This window comes from Wyeomyia smithii, chromosome 3, assembly GCF_029784165.1.
Source record: "Wyeomyia smithii strain HCP4-BCI-WySm-NY-G18 chromosome 3, ASM2978416v1, whole genome shotgun sequence".
Lineage (NCBI taxonomy): Eukaryota > Metazoa > Arthropoda > Insecta > Diptera > Culicidae > Wyeomyia > Wyeomyia smithii.
This window is the reverse complement of record NC_073696.1, coordinates 167425996-167441939: the sequence shown is the minus strand read 5'-3', so window position 1 is coordinate 167441939 and position 15944 is coordinate 167425996. Positions and strand designations below refer to the sequence as shown.

The 15944-nt window shown below is 38.6% G+C and overlaps 1 protein-coding gene and 1 long non-coding RNA gene across 4 annotated transcripts in view; both read right to left on the bottom strand.

Annotated features, from left to right (window-relative positions):
* Nucleotides 1-15944, bottom strand: part of LOC129727207 (glutamate [NMDA] receptor subunit 1-like) — a 476845-nt gene that overhangs the window by 257986 nt on the left and 202915 nt on the right. The window lies entirely within an intron of this gene.
* Nucleotides 10260-15944, bottom strand: part of LOC129727211 (uncharacterized) — a 40514-nt gene continuing 34829 nt past the window's right edge. The window contains exon 2 of the long non-coding RNA XR_008728509.1: nucleotides 10260-10530. This is a non-coding gene — a long non-coding RNA (uncharacterized LOC129727211). The remainder of the gene's footprint in view (nucleotides 10531-15944) is intronic.

The window sequence follows — 15944 nt, the reverse complement described above, 5'->3', positions numbered from 1 at the left end:
TGAGGCAATACAAAGCTCTTTACCTTGTATTATCATTTGACATGCGACAGCTTCGACGCCTGGGACCGAGGAAAGGTTAATACGATAGAAAGAAGAGCACTTCTTAATCCCAGAAGTACTCCTCCATAAGGGGTGTCTCGGTCAAGGCGAATTATGTTAAAATCATGGAAGTTAAGATCTACATTTGAAGTGAGCCAAGTTTCACAGAGGGAAAATGCATCGCATTTATGCTTATTAATCAAAACTTCAAATGAATCAATTTTGGGGACGATACTTCTACAATTCCACTGTAAAATAAAGATAAAATCCTTCATCTCAGCCGATGAATTAGCCATCGAAGGATACGATCACTGCAAGGAGGGGCCATTTAGCAGTCAAATGCTTCAAAAACGTTTTTACTGTTGGTAGAAATGCCAGCAAAAAACTTTTAAGAGGATCAGTTATGTTAAAATTTTCAAAAATCCAGTCCACAATATCTGAAAACTTCAGCAGTCCAGATTCTGGCTGAATCTTGGACGAAAAAGAAGGAACAGTTGGGTTTTTTTATGTTCCTGGAAGTGCCGGAAACTCCTTATTTGAATTCAATTTTGCCAATCCCGGAGGAGTTTGCTTCGGATTTTCTACAGCACTTCTTAGTTTCTTAGTATCAGTCACTTCAGATGGAGACCTTCTCTGTCCATTCCTAGGAAGCCTAGGAGAAGAAAGGTTTTTTCTCTTCCTAGATTTCCCGGGTTCAACAAAAGAAGGTTCCCCAACTGAATCGTCAGAATCAGACTCATCGGATGACAAGACCTCGAAGAGATTCGGGGAAACCAGTTTGGTGGCAGCGGCCTCTTTGAGAATTACTGCGAAAGTGCGCTTAGAGCGCTCTTTCAGAGACCGCTTGATCTTGTCTTGGCACTGTTTGTACGCGGGACATGCAGACAGCTCATGCGAAGTTTGCCCACAATAGAGGCACTTTTCAGCGGTCTTATTACAGGCGTCATCCGCATGTTGCTCTCCGCACTTGCCACAACGTGCTTTTTGCCACAGTGGGAGGCCGTATGACCCAACTGTTTGCACTTGAGGCAGTTCATTACCCGCGGTACAAACAAGCACACGGGCAGACGCACCTTGTCCACGAGCACATAGCTCGGCAGAGCAGACCCGGCGAAAGTCAGGCGAAAAGAGTCTGATGGGGTGTAAGTTTTTACACCCTTGTCGAGCGATACTGAAGGTAATTGCTTACATTCAAGTATCTTGGCTGGTTGAAGGCTAGAGTCCTTGAACAGGCCTTTTCCAGCCTTCAACAGGTCCTCGACGGTCAGACTCGATTCGCTGACCACACCGTTAATATCTACTACGCGAGCTGGAATGTACACGTGGTACTCCCGCGTGAAGAGCTCACAAGCAGCAATCTCGTTCGCTTGCTTGAAGTCAGACACCAAAACACGCAGCTCATTCGGGCGTACTTTCGTTATTTCAGTCACGGCTGAAAAACGTGCCAGATCCCTACAAATTTGCATTGTGTTCAATGCTTTAACTTTCGGCCGGAAAATACAGCCCCAATACCAGCTTTGCCCTCCGGATACTCCTTTAGCCGATGGGTAAATTCCTGCGGGGTTCCAATTTTAACCCTTGGAACTTTGTATCCGGGAGGGCTAGGCGGTGGAACGAGCGGGCTTTCATCCCCGCTTTCGGTCATCCATGTTAGACGCGTGAGCCACACACGCTAAATGCCAATTAACAAATAATATTGTAAAAAAACCAAGAAAAAAAAAACTACTTAGCTTATGCAGCCGCTCTCCTCCACAATCAGCGCACGGGCGATGCCAATCTCTCCTTGCTGCTTCCTTTTTTGGTTGTCCGATCGACCAATACAGCCAAACGGCCGTGCGCCAGGTACCGAAATTCTTCAGGCAGCGACACAACGCACGGGCTATTGTTGACTTCTTCTTATTTTTGCTGTCTTCAACAGTGACGACGGCAACGAGCAGCAGAGCACAATGCACGGTGACCTTGTAGGCGATTTACTGGTTGGCACTATCGAGATCGAAATAAAATTGCGACCGAATACGACGAGAGCACAACTCGGAATGAATTTTGAGCTTTGTTATTGGTAAAAGCTGTCAAAAGAAAAAGCAGACTGAAGAAAAATGAAAACAACTGATTTGTCGAGCTATCTCAGAAGCAGAGTTTCAGCACATACATAAAAATGTACTAAACTTATTTATGTGGTTTTAGTGGTAAAATCATTTGTGAAATAGTGAATGTTCTACATAAAAAAGATAATGCTTTTTCTGATTGTGCACAAATGGAATTCATCTTGGGTAAGGTTTCTGTCGGCTGCACTTCTTTAGTCAATTTCTGAAATTTACGATGGTTTATTTACTAGATTGCATCATTGATGAACTGCCGTCTTAGCAGACAAACAAAATAGTTAACGAGACGCGAGTTGTCGATGAATTCAACGAAATCAGTAATCAGGATAATTTCGGTTGATCACCGAGAAGGAGAACTAATGCATACATGTATGATGGCGATGAATAAAACCACAATATAACTGTCGGGGGAGAAGGCAGCAGGAGCGAAGAATTCAATATTAAAAGCGAATCAACATCATGCAACGATCACGCCACATAGCTGTTATAAGGAGTCAACTTATGAAACAAATGTGAATCTTGACGTTCGGATTCAGTTTGAAGAATGTTAAATTGTTTACCGTAGTCACCATAGGTGATTTTTTTTTTGTAAAATGTTATATGAATGTGGAGAGTATTGCTTGCTTTCGCAACGTTTTATAACTCACGATTCATAGGCCAATACATGGATTACGTAACACTTCAAGTATGGTGAGGATTTGTAAAGAGTAACGATCAATACATAACTGTGATTAGATCTGTTCAAAGAATGTGTCGCAGAAGGAGTAAAGCCCCAAACACAATGGATCCGGATTTTAATAGGTAGCGACAATTTAAAAATTAATCCATGGAAAAACTGTCGAATTACTGCAACGTATTAAAATCCGGATCAATTGTGTTTGGAGCTTTATGTATAGCTCATGTTTTAGGTAAGATAAGCTGTACGGTTAAATAGAATAAAAGTACATCAAACGTATTCAGTGAGTCTGCGACTCAGAAATTTTTTGAAATACAATGCATTGTACAAGATTCATCTCTAAAATTATTACTGTCCTGCAAATATAACCATTTTTTTCGAAAATGTGCGAATTTTCTCCCTTTTTAAACTCTCCGTGAATTCTCGGCAGATATGGTGACTGCGAATTGTGAAATATATTCGAATAATTAATTTGACTAATAGAAATTTATGGTTTTCGAAAAGCGGCCACATAGTAACATGTTCGTTTAAGCTGGCAAAAATATTAGGTCTCAGATCAAAAACTAACGATATGACTTGATGTTGTAATGTTACAGGCTTAAAATTTGCCTCTTTCAATGGCATTTTTTTCTGCGCGAATCATTTGCTCTGAAATTTTGCTAACAAATGCCACATCTCTTTGAGGAAAATTCAAACCGCCATGACTACGACGTTTGATTTCTATAAACTAAGAAACCTCGATATCATCTGTGCTTAAACAGTGCGTCTTGAACTGTCCTACAGATCAGACGTTTTTTCGGTTGCTTGTGGACTGGTCTTTGACTGCCTATAGCTTCAAAGTTTGTGTTTTGTCAGTGTGTCTTTTAAAGACTACCTGAAAGTTATTTCCCATCAGTCTTTCTCAAGACTACCTACTTTTGAATTTAACATTTGTTTTAACTTTTTTCGTATCACCTGAAATGGCTGGACGGAAAAAGAAACCTCGCATCGCTGCGGGGAGGAAAAGGCATCTCTTTCTGACACTTCGAGTGTCTGTAGTGACAATCCTTTTGATATTTTGCTTGAGCATGAAGCTGGTGAAATGGAAGTTACCAATAATGAAACTATACAAAATATAAAATCTTTAAAAAAGGAGAAAGTTCCACCTATTGTGGTAACTATTTCTACTGAATTTAATATATTCAAAAAGGAACTTTCAACGTTTGTTTCTGACGTTAAAGTTACCTATCAAATTGGCCGTAGAGGTGAATGTCGCTTATTAGCCGACTCAGTAAAGGGTCGTGATCGTCTTGTTCAGTATTTAACTGACAAGATGTACAAATTTTTTACATATGACACCAAGAACGCCAAGCCGTTCAAGGTTGTCTTGAAAGGTCTCACCAACGATCGAACCGTTGATGAGATCAAACTTACTTTAACAGAATTACTTGGCATAGCCCCTACCCAAGTAATTCTAATGAAACAAAAATCACGAGGCGAAAACAGTCAAAGAACTGGAATTTCCCTTGTTAATTATTTAATTCATTTTAACCGCAATGAGGTTAACAACTTAAAATTTTTTGAAAAAGCACATGCTTTGTATAATGTGCGTGTAAAGTGGGAAATTTATAGGAAGTATGGCGGAGGTGAAAAGCATATCACCCAATGCCGTACTTGCCAACGTTATGGCCATGGTTCCAAATTCTGTAACATGGACCAAAAATGTCTTAATTGTGGAGACTCTTCTCACAAAAAGGACACATGTCCTGTGAAAGAGAGTAAAAATTTTCGCTGTGCGAATTGTAACGGCAACCATATGTCAAATTTTTATCAATGCCCAGTCCGTTTAGCAATTGTTAAGGCAAGGCAAGGTAAACAAAATTCAATTTCTCAATTAAAACCAACTTCAAAACAAAATTCTCCAAGCGTACCAGTGACGCATAGTTTACCTACTTCTTTGCATACCCGTTTAACTTATGCACAGGTTACAGGTAGTTCGAACATTATACCGCCTAGTGTTGTAGTTCGAAAATGACCGTTAATATGGGTAAGCAAAACACGCTAGAAAATAATTGTACACCTATTACTCCTGCTAATATTGCTGCCGAAAATATTTTTTCTAATGTCAACTGCCTGGGGCCTATTACGGCAGGTAAACTTTCTTTTTTGCAACAGGCAATGTTCGATCTTATGAACGCCATGTTGCAGGCAAAATCAATGTTTGAAGCCATTCAAATAGGCACAAATTTTACCATTAAAATTGTTTCTAATTTAAAATTTAGCAATGATTTTAAATAAAACAATTAAAATATTAAATTGGAATGCTCGCTCATTGAAGGCCAATGAGAATGAGCTTTTTAATTTTTTAACAGTAAATAATGTGCATATTGCAATTATTACTGAAACATTTTTGAAACCTAACATAAAATAAAAATATGATCCCAATTACGTGGTTCATAGATATGATAGGATTCAGGGTTCCGGCGGTGGAGTTGCAATTGTTATTCATCGCCGAATTAAACATCGTGCTCTTCCCCATCTTGAGACAAAAGTTATTGAAACTTTGGGAATTGAAGTTCAAACTGAACTTGGGATTTTATTTATTGCCGCAGCATATTTACCATTTCAATGCACACGCGAGCTCAAAAATTATTTTAAAGGTGATTTACAAAAACTCACCAGAAATCGTTCGAAATTTTTCATAATCGGCGATTTTAACGCTAAACATCGTTCATGGAATAATTCTCAAAGTAATTCCAATGGAAAAATTATATTCAATGATTGTTCTTCAGGATACTATTCTATTTTGTCTCCGAATAGTCCTACATGCTTTTCTTCTGTAAGAAACCCTTCAACAATTGATTTGGTGCTAACAGATCAAAGTCATGTATGTAGTGATTTGATCACACATGCTGACTTTGATTCTGACCATCTTCCAATAACTTTTTCTTTATCACATGAATCAGTTTTAAACCCTATGAGCTCTGTTTTTAATTATAACAAGGCTAATTGGGAAAGATACAAAACTCATATTGAGAGAAATTTCAATAATGAGCTTGATTTGCAAAACGAAGTGAATATTGATTCCGCTTTGGAAGCATTAAAATGTGCAATTGTTGATGCCAGGAATTATTCTGTTCCAAAGGCTCAAGTGAAATTTGATTCATCAATAATTGACGAAAATCTTCAACTTCTAATTCGTTTGAAAAATGTCCGCAGACGTCAATATCAACGTTCTCGTGACCCTGTTTTTAAAACTATTTATAAAGATTTACAGAAAGAGATTAAACATAGATTTACTCTTCTGAGAAATCAAAATTTTGAGACTAAAGTTGAAAAATTGAAACCATATTCAAAACCATTTTGGAAGCTGTCGAAGATTCTTAAGAAACTTTCAAAGCCTATTCCAGTTTTTAAAGATGGTGAACGTTTTCTTGTATCCAATGAACAAAAGGCTCAAAGACTTGCTCAGCAGTTTGAGAGTGTTCATAACTCAAATTTGAATTTTGTGAGTCCAATTGAAAATGAAGTCACACGTCAATTTGATTTAATTTCTTCCCAGAATTTTTCACCTGCAGAAATAATTGAAACTAACTTAAATGAGATTAAATCAATTATTAAAAATTTCAAAAATATAAAAGCACCTGGTGACGATGGAATCTTTAATATACTAATCAAACATCTCCCTGAGAGCACAATGGAATTTTTAGTGAAAATTTTCAATTGCTGCTTCAAAATTGCATATTTTCCCAAATTATGGAAAAATGCAAAAATTACTCCCATTTTAAAACCGGATAAGAACCCAGCTGAAGTTTCAAGTTATCGACCAATCAGTTTGCTTTCTTCAATAAGTAAACTGTTTGAGAGAATTATTCTTCACAGAATGATGTCACACATTAACGAAAATTCAATTTTTGCAAATGAACAGTTTGGATTTCGCCATGGGCATTCCACAACTCATCAATTGCTCAGAGTTACTAATATGATACGAGCTAACAAATCTGAATGTTATTCCACTGGAGCTGCTCTTTTAGACATAGAAAAAGCATTCGACAGTGTTTGGCATAAAGGTTTGATTGCGAAATTGCAAACTTTTAATTTTCCAATTTTCCTAATCAAAATTTTAAAAAATTATCTTACTGATCGAACTCTGCAGGTTGTCTATCAGAATTCAAAATCTGATAGATTTCCTGTCAGAGCAGGTGTACCTCAAGGTTCAGTCTTGGGTCCAGTCCTGTGCAACATATTCACTTCAGATCTTCCTGATTTGCCTCCGAATGCACAAAGTCATTGTTCTGCGATGACACAAGCATTTCCGTAAAAGGAAAAAGTCTTCGTGTCATATGCAGTCGATTGCAGAAAAGTTTAGATATTTTTTCTTCCTACTTGCAAAAGTGGAAAATCTCTCCCAATGCTTCTAAAACTCAAATGATAATTTTTCCGCATAAGCCTAGGGCTTCTTTCCTCAAGCCAAACAATAATCACGTTGTCAAGATGAATGGGGTTATTTTAAGTTGGTCCGACAAGGTTAAGTACTTGGGACTAATTTATGATAAAAAACTTATTTTCAAAGAGCACATTGAGAGTATACAAGCCAAGTGCATCAAATATACGAGATGTTTATATCCTCTCATTAACAGGAATTCTTAACTTTGTTTAAAGAACAAACTTTTGATTTACAAACAAATTTTTAGACCAGCAATGCTTTATGCTGTACCGATCTGGTCAAGTTGCTGTTCAACAAGGAAGAAAACGCTCCAAAGGATTCAGAATAAAATTCTGAAAATGATTTTGAAGCGCCCTCCTTGGTTTGGTACACTCGAATTACATAGACTTACTGGTGTTGAACCATTAGAAGCTATGTCAAATAAAATTATTAACAATTTTCGACATAAATCGTTGCAATCCTCAATTGCTACGATAAGCTCTCTTTATAGCCAATAAGTTAGCAATTAAGTTAGTTGTAAGTTTACTTCCCCTTTTCTGACAAGTAGGTTTAAATCCCTACGAATGATAAGTCCTAATTGCGAAAGCAAACAAATCCTAACAATTAAAATTACAAATTTCTATCAGTGTTGAGAAGTCACCATTTGTGATTGGACACACATACTCATTATTTACTAATATTTATCATAAATACTTAAGCTACTAACAAATCCCCCCTTAATAAAAAAAAAATTAAAAAAATTAAAAAATCTGTGCTTAAACCATTCAAACAGGCTTCGCATGTCAGTGTTTTATACAGTTTTAATTCGACGTATCCAGCAATGTAACCGACAATATTATTATCCATGTTATCTAAATCGTTAAGTACAAAATAATCGAACAACCAATCTTCGGCGAAAATTTCCTCTTCTTTTCGAGTTTGAGCGGCACTAGAAATCGTGAAAACAGCAAATTCTGTATTGTCCTGCAGCTCATTATTCATTCCGTTAGATATTTTAGTTTGTCTGTTTATAATTATAGCACGGAAGGCATACGAGAATTGAAGTGTGGTTGGATTGTCGTTAAAACCACCTTTGGCGCGAATTATCGAAAATGTTTGTTCAATGAGGTCTTGTGAGAGCTTGTATGTTAACAAGTACTCAAGTGGACTTCGTGGTGGGTAGATGTACTCAAAATATAAAACCTGAATTGATTCTATATTCACCAGGTAACCCAAAAATTCGGTGTGATTGAGTGAAACCAGTAAGTATTTGTTTGTTCCATCGTCATTGAATGATAGCTGAGATACATATTTTGTACAATATCGCAGATATTGGCTGAATTCGGGGTGCGTTTCGTTGCAATACGGTCGGTTAAATTCCTTCCCAAATTTTGACTTAGAGTTCATTATATCAAACGGATTGTTAAAAGTGCGTAAAAAATCAATCGTCGCTTTTGCTCCTTTGATTTTTTCGATTTTTTGCTCCATCAATAACTCGATAGCATCCGCAACACTATTGCTGAACATTTGAATGGCCAGTTTGGATTTCATTTGTTCTTACCAAAATTAATATGTAAATTACTTAGCTTGTTAGCCAACCGCAATCCTTTTGTTCGTTGAAATTGTTCTAACTGTTTTGAATATTCAAATTTTATTACCGCGTCCATGATAATACATACTACACCAACATTAGAAGGATGTTGAAACGTAGTGCGCATATTATGCTCTTTCAATACTGCTCCAAATAGAGCCATACACGACAAGTTCACTCTTGTACCGTCAAATGTGATTGAAGGAACAGTTAGCTCAGTTTCATATAGTGCCATTAAAACCTGAGTTATTATTGCCTTCTTATAATTAGCTGTCAGACCACCTGAAAAATTATGGGATACTAGAAGCTTGAAGTGTTGGTTGACACCGGTCAAGAACATCAATGCCTCAGAAGCTATTTCGCGCTGCCAGCCCATTTCAAAGCCTACGTCGACATATCCGCTTATTGCCCGTCCTTTTGAGTGGTGAGCTGTTTTCTGATAGACATTTCGTCCATGACCAGATTAGCGAATATTTTAATTCCTTTGGTCTTGGCTTCTGATACCTTCGATTTTATTATATGCAGTGCTGCAGCCGAAATACCTGGCCCTACATCTACTATGTTATACCATTTGAAGATTGTTGATTTGTGAGGTAGAGCAATACCGCCACCAAGAATTTTTCTGGTGTAATCGTAAGCAGCAGCAGAGTGAAAATTCAAACCTATTGCAAATGCTCGAACATAAGAGGGTATAAGAGGGTCCATCTTTAGTGTTTGTAGTCAATCTGCAAATCAGTTTCGGCTTGTTATGTTTTACCACCTAGAAATAAAGAGAAGGCCATTTCAAAAATAAAATTCATATTTGCATACTTCAGTTATCTCTAAGATAATACATATTTTACTAAGTCGTCACTGCGAAGATAGTGAAGTTTCGTCAGTTACCACCATAAGTCAAGGCTTTCGTTAATCAAATTGCAACGAAGGTGTTTTACACATAATATATTACGCTGTTAAGGCGGGCTGGGCGTAAAAGGTAAAGTGACGACCCAAACCAAATAATCGAAGTTCATATAAAAAATGGGGACATTAAAAAGAGCGTAGATGAAAAATAAATTTAGACATAACATTTTTTAACTAGAATTGCATCATCCTAGGATTACATATACCTCTATAGACTGAGTACCAACTGTAGTTTCTGAAAATTTAATCCGCATGTCCTTCAAATCTGCTTCTAAGCGGTCAATTTTGCTTTTGTATCGGATGTTTTGTTTTTTTAATGCTTCTTTTGCTGTTCTTGCTTCAATTAGCTTCGAGTAAGTGAGGCAGTATGCGGTTTTAGCTACATCTGGATTACGCAAATCTTCCACATTGATATCACCCGGATACCGTATGGGTAACGAACTCAAAGCATTATGTTTCATGTATTCGCATTGTTCACAGATGGTAACGAATGAAGTTTGTGAAGTTTCTCTACATTTATCAGAATAGTTATCCCTATGGTTGCTGTTCCCTTAAACAATTGTATCCATGTCTAATGGTCTATAATCGAACGGTTTACGTAAATTAACAGGCTCAGAAAACAAACAAACAAAGCAACAGTTCAGAGAAATTTTCTTTATCTTCAGTTTGATTATGCGTAAAACAAGCAACGCCAACGCTCTGGGTTTCTACAGAATCCTCAACGCTTTTTCGGTACTGTGGTTCCATAAGGTTTCTGATATCTACAAGTGGTGCCTTTCGGTTCACAGTACTAGCGGTGACTTGATTTTTTCCTTGCCTGAAAAAAAAATTAAGTACCGTTTTACTAGAAGGACATTCATAACTTTTACCTTGCTGCGAAAAAATGGGGAACTGCGGTGCTTCGCAAATGCTTGCCACCGGCAGTGGTAATGATAAAAAATAATAATAATAAAGTGAAAAGATACCGCTGGTCCCACTTGCCGTTCAGACAAGGCGCAGGTGCAGCACTTTCGAACCATACTTTTATTATCAATTTATTATTACGAAAAACAAAAGAGATGAACTTTCAGTTCGTAGCAAAACTTGTGCTGTCTTCGATTTCGATCGTTGCTACATAGTATGTAAACAAATTTGACATTACTCACCCAGCAAATCAAATCTATACATAACCTGTTAAAAACCAGCGATGCCAGCGACATTACTTATCTAGGGACTAAATAATCTTATAGTTTTCTACGTTATTTTTTTAACTCAGTTTAGTATTTGGAACGTATCCCCGCGTAAAGAAACCTAACTGTGTTTACTGTACTTTAAATTTCGTCTTGAATATTGATGCACTTGAAATGGAACACCAACATTACAATGTTACTATCAATTTAGATAAATGTTACGTTACATTTTGATAACCTTGAAATGTGCAGAATTAATAACAATCGCAACGTAACAATTACATTACCAAAAGGATATTTCGTTACATTACAAGTAAAGCATTTTTGTTACATTGCATGTACGTTAAATACTGTTACATAACAATGTTACCATTTTTTTAGTAACAGTTATGTTGTAATTAGATAACTTTGTAACGTAACAATGTTACTTCTGGAGGATGGCCACTCAATATCAATTTAAGATTTCCCGGTTTTCCCGATGATATTTAATAAAATTTCCCGGTTTTTTGTTTTTAAAACATATGAGAAAAAAATCAATTTTCACGTGCCTATTAATGCCTTGCAGAAATAATGTTACAAAACTATAAAAAACATTTCTCCTTCTTCGTTTTTAGCTGTTCGTCGACGTTAGCAAGTACCTTCATAGTGATCTGCTGCACAATTTTCGCCCTCCTCATCTCCAAATTGTTGACAATCGCCTTCTCGCGCTTTCTTGCTTCCTTCTGCTTCTTTCTCTGTCAAGCTACTCTCGAGCTTGCAGTGCTTCTGTATCTGGATGCCAATGAAATGCATGGGATAAATTTAAGAGTTGGGGCATTGAGGTTTTGTCTTTTCGAAATATGTCCTTAGGCAAATTTTCAAGCGGACTTTGGGAAGAAGAGCCTTAGAGTGACCAATGAAAAAATGCACATAACACTGTCAAGATGCATTTTACAAAATGCATGAAACGTTGAGATCTGTTCTTTCAAAACGATTTTTTTTTTCGAAAAACTTAGATCCTGGGACTGGGACAAAATTTTCGAGCTAGGGCCAATGGAATGTATAAGAAATTTTATCATGGTCCGTAAAATAAATTCAACTGGCGCTCTGAATAAACAATTTGAAAAAATTTTATTAGCTACTGTTTGTTTTTGATATAGAAAAAATCCGAGAAATCTTTAACAAATAGCTCCTCAAGGTGACGTCTTTCCCCAACAAAATGCAGTAGTCAAAAGGTCGAACACAGAATAAAAAAACTATTTTTTTTTCTGCGAAACACTTAATGTGGAGAATGTTGAAATCATGATTATTTTTATTATTAACAAAATCTCAGCAGATATTGACCTAGTTTCTGCAACATGACAGACGAACACAGCTTGTTAAAAATATTTATATATATTCTCTTATAGTAGGTCACTTGCAAATGCAATTAAAATGATCCGCAATATACATGGGCTGCTTGTGATTAAAATTATATCAAAAATCGAAAAGTACAAACCGGGTAGCTCCGTTCCGGTCCGGTTCGAAATAAAATCGAGACTCGAAGTTTCCGGTCCTATCTGACTTTTGACCGGATTCTACCCGATGCGATGTCGAACATTATTCACAAGAAGTTTCAATACGCCTCTCACGACGCTGATTACTTTTTGACTCTTATTAAAATCTGACAATATATGTTACGGAACAGTAAATTTATCCACCTGATCAAGCCTGAATCTATTTGACGCAGATCTTGCTGCGAAGCAACTGTCGACTTTGGCTGAAACCAACAACCAGCTTTCCCCTAACCGCAGAACCATGCCAGATAGGTCATCGTGCAAAAAAACAGGTTTTCATGTTGACATTTCCTCAGAAACTGTTGAACAAATAAAACGGGCGACATAAAAGAAGATGATTTTCCCGGTGTGAAGCCTAATTTACCGGTTTCCCGTGTTTTTTTTTCCGGTGATTTGAAGTTCCCGGCTTTTTCCCGTTTTTCCCGGTAGAGTGGCCACCCTGCTTCTGTGTTACAGAACAGCAACATTGTGTTACATTCAATGTTGACCGGGTTGTCATATTACTGCATTTTTCTTAACAAGTAGGTTTAAATCCCTGCGAATATGAACCTTCATGGCGAAAGCAAATGAATGGGTCCTATTGGCCCTATTGACCAGTGTTATGAAAATGACTGCAAGACAATGACAGCAAATTTTTAACTGATCCGGCTCTCATTGTATTGCACAGCTCTCTCTGTTCCCCACACGTTCGGTAAACAGTCCGACAGCAACTGACGACAGCACACATGCAACTCCATACGGGCTGTTAGTTTTCATCTCCTTATGCCTGTTGGTTATTCCAAGCTGTCGTAAATGACAGCCTATAATCTTCCGACATCCTTCAGCACGAATCCGAGCGAAATGTCAGGTGACTATGATACACGACAATAAGGCCGATGAAAAAATGAAAGAGAGATGGTGCGAAGCACGTTTTTCCTTACGTGGGGAATAATATCAACAATGGAAACGGTTTGCTTTGTATTCAATATGCCACCGGCCTGTGAAAAAGGAGAAACGAAAAAATGCGAGTCGATGACAGCCGCAGCCGATCAGCAGACTGTCACACTGAGCAAACTAGGCTGTGATGTCCGAAAGAACAAAATACATGCGCAAGAATGAGCTGTCGTACGCAACACAAGACAGTTTCTTCGCCTTGTGTAAGCTGTAGCTGTATGTGAGCTCTTATGAACAGCTCATGCATGAGGCTGTTAGAGTGAAAAGAGAGAAAAGTCGACAGTATAGTGTCGCTCTCCAGTCATTCTCCTAAGCTTGGCCCTGACACAAGTAAAAGAGATTTTCAAGGCTGTTCGCACCTATGCGAATTCTCATATACAATTGTCAATTTATGTGTGAAAACAAAAGCAAAAATATTTCCCTCCTTCACTTTCGCAAGTAAAAACCAAACCAATATCAACAGAGTCGTCAGGGCCAATAGCTATACCAGTTTTTAGATGTCATTTGAAAAAGCCGCATTTTCTGAGCAAAATGTGATTTTTTTAATTGTTCATCGTTTTCCTTCAATTTTTAAATGAAGAATAAAAAACTGCTCGAAAGGTCTTAGATGACGTTTCCCCCATGTACGTATATGAGAGAACTGTCATTTAAGGCACTTTGAGCAGTTTTGACGTAGAACTACGTTTTTCTTTAACCTACCACATAGGGATGTAAATAGAAAAACTATTAACGAAAAAGGGACGAAAATTGTCCCTTTTTAAATGCTTATAAAACGGTTTGTTTTCAACCGATTCCCTTCATTCTTGCGGCAATTGATTGGAAAATTATACTCGCATCCACCCAAATGTAGAAAAGTGTTGATTGATTATGCGAGCTATTGTACTATTGAAAATTGTCAAGCCTTGTTGAAACAGGCAGAGCTGCATGCCACCACGGGTCGGCGCGTGGCGACCGCCGAGGACACGTTATATGAGGGCGACCGCTGACAGTACCTAACAGCCCCGGACCAGCAGCGGGAGATTGCCTAGGGGTGGTGAGGGTCGGACACTGGGCCGTCGACTCCTCGTAAATGCCACAATTACCCGGAAGAATCTCTGACGGAGCGAGTAGTGCCGCTCCCATCAACCAAATGCACTCCCTCGCCTATTGGGGCCGACACCAGTAAGGTCCCAATTATGGCAACTGGCAGCGAACGAAACGGATTTAAGTCGGATACGATAAGGAACCATGACCAAGGGCTGGCACCTGCATCGAGCACTCTTAGTAAAGTCGCGTGACAGCGGCTTGAAATGGCGAGATGGTACCCGGTGCAGGGGTCTCCGTCCCGTAAAACCAGGCAGGCCTTCCAGTACGTTCCCCGTCCATTGCCTGGTGGGAATCAGGCAGAGAAGGATCAGATGGGGGGGAACTAGTCCTAGGACAAGATGCCCCTTTCCTGACTTACGCGGGCGGGGGCGTCATAGTGCTCATAAGGTGCTATGACGACCCCCCTTACCCAGGGCCTCACTGCTTCGGCATAGATTACCATGGGACCATACAAGCGACTTCTCATTTATGGACAAGGATAGCGGCTGGAAGGGGGACGGTGGAGGCCAAGTGCGTCCCAATCACCGCCGAGGTTCCGCAAGGTTCAATCCTGGGTCCGGTGTTGTGGAACGTCATGTATGACGGGGTGTTGAAACTAAAGTTTCCTGTAGGGGTTGTGATCGTCGGCTTTGCAGACGACATAACGCTAGAGGTTTACGGCGAGTCGATCGAAGAGGTCGAGTTGACGGCTGCGCATTGCATAAGAAAGGTCGAGGACTGGATGCGCTCCAGGAAACTGGAGCTTGCGCACCATAAGACGGAGGTCACGGTTGTGAACAACCGTAAATCAGAGCAACAGGCGGTGGTCAGAGTCGGAGACTGTACCATCACCTCAAAGCGATCGTTGAAGCTCTTGGGGTTTATGGTCGACGACAAGCTCACGTTCGGGAGCCACGTCGACTATGCCTGTTGTGGCGACGAGACCCCTCGTTGTGGCAGCACTGTGTACAGCGACGCCTCCGAGGCCGGTAACAGAGTTGACAGAAGTCAAAACCATTGTCACGTCTGATTCCGCAACAATAAGCGATAGGAGGAAGAATCTCTGCTATTAGTCACCGCATAAAAATCAATTTTCTTTTAAAGCTAAGATTATATAAATTTTCAAATACTGTTTTCACAATTACACAATTACACAGTGAGTATATGATTATAATTATAGTTTGAAACACTTAATTAATAACTTCGCAAATAAAATGAATAGGCAAAGCACATAACCACGTGGAAAACACCGACCCTCTTCCGTGAAACGAGAAAGTGCACCAAAATTTGTAAGCCAGAATAGTTCAATCGAAGCACAAATTAAATTTAACATTGAATGACTTTCAGTTTGAAGCTGAACCTAAGTAAAACGGTCTGCTAACAAAATTTGGATTACTGTTTTCACAATTACACAATTTCACAGTGAGTATATGATTATAATTATAGTTTGAAACACTTAATTAATAACTTCGCAAATAAAATGAATAGGCAAAGCACATAACCGCGTGGAAAACACCGACCCACTTCCG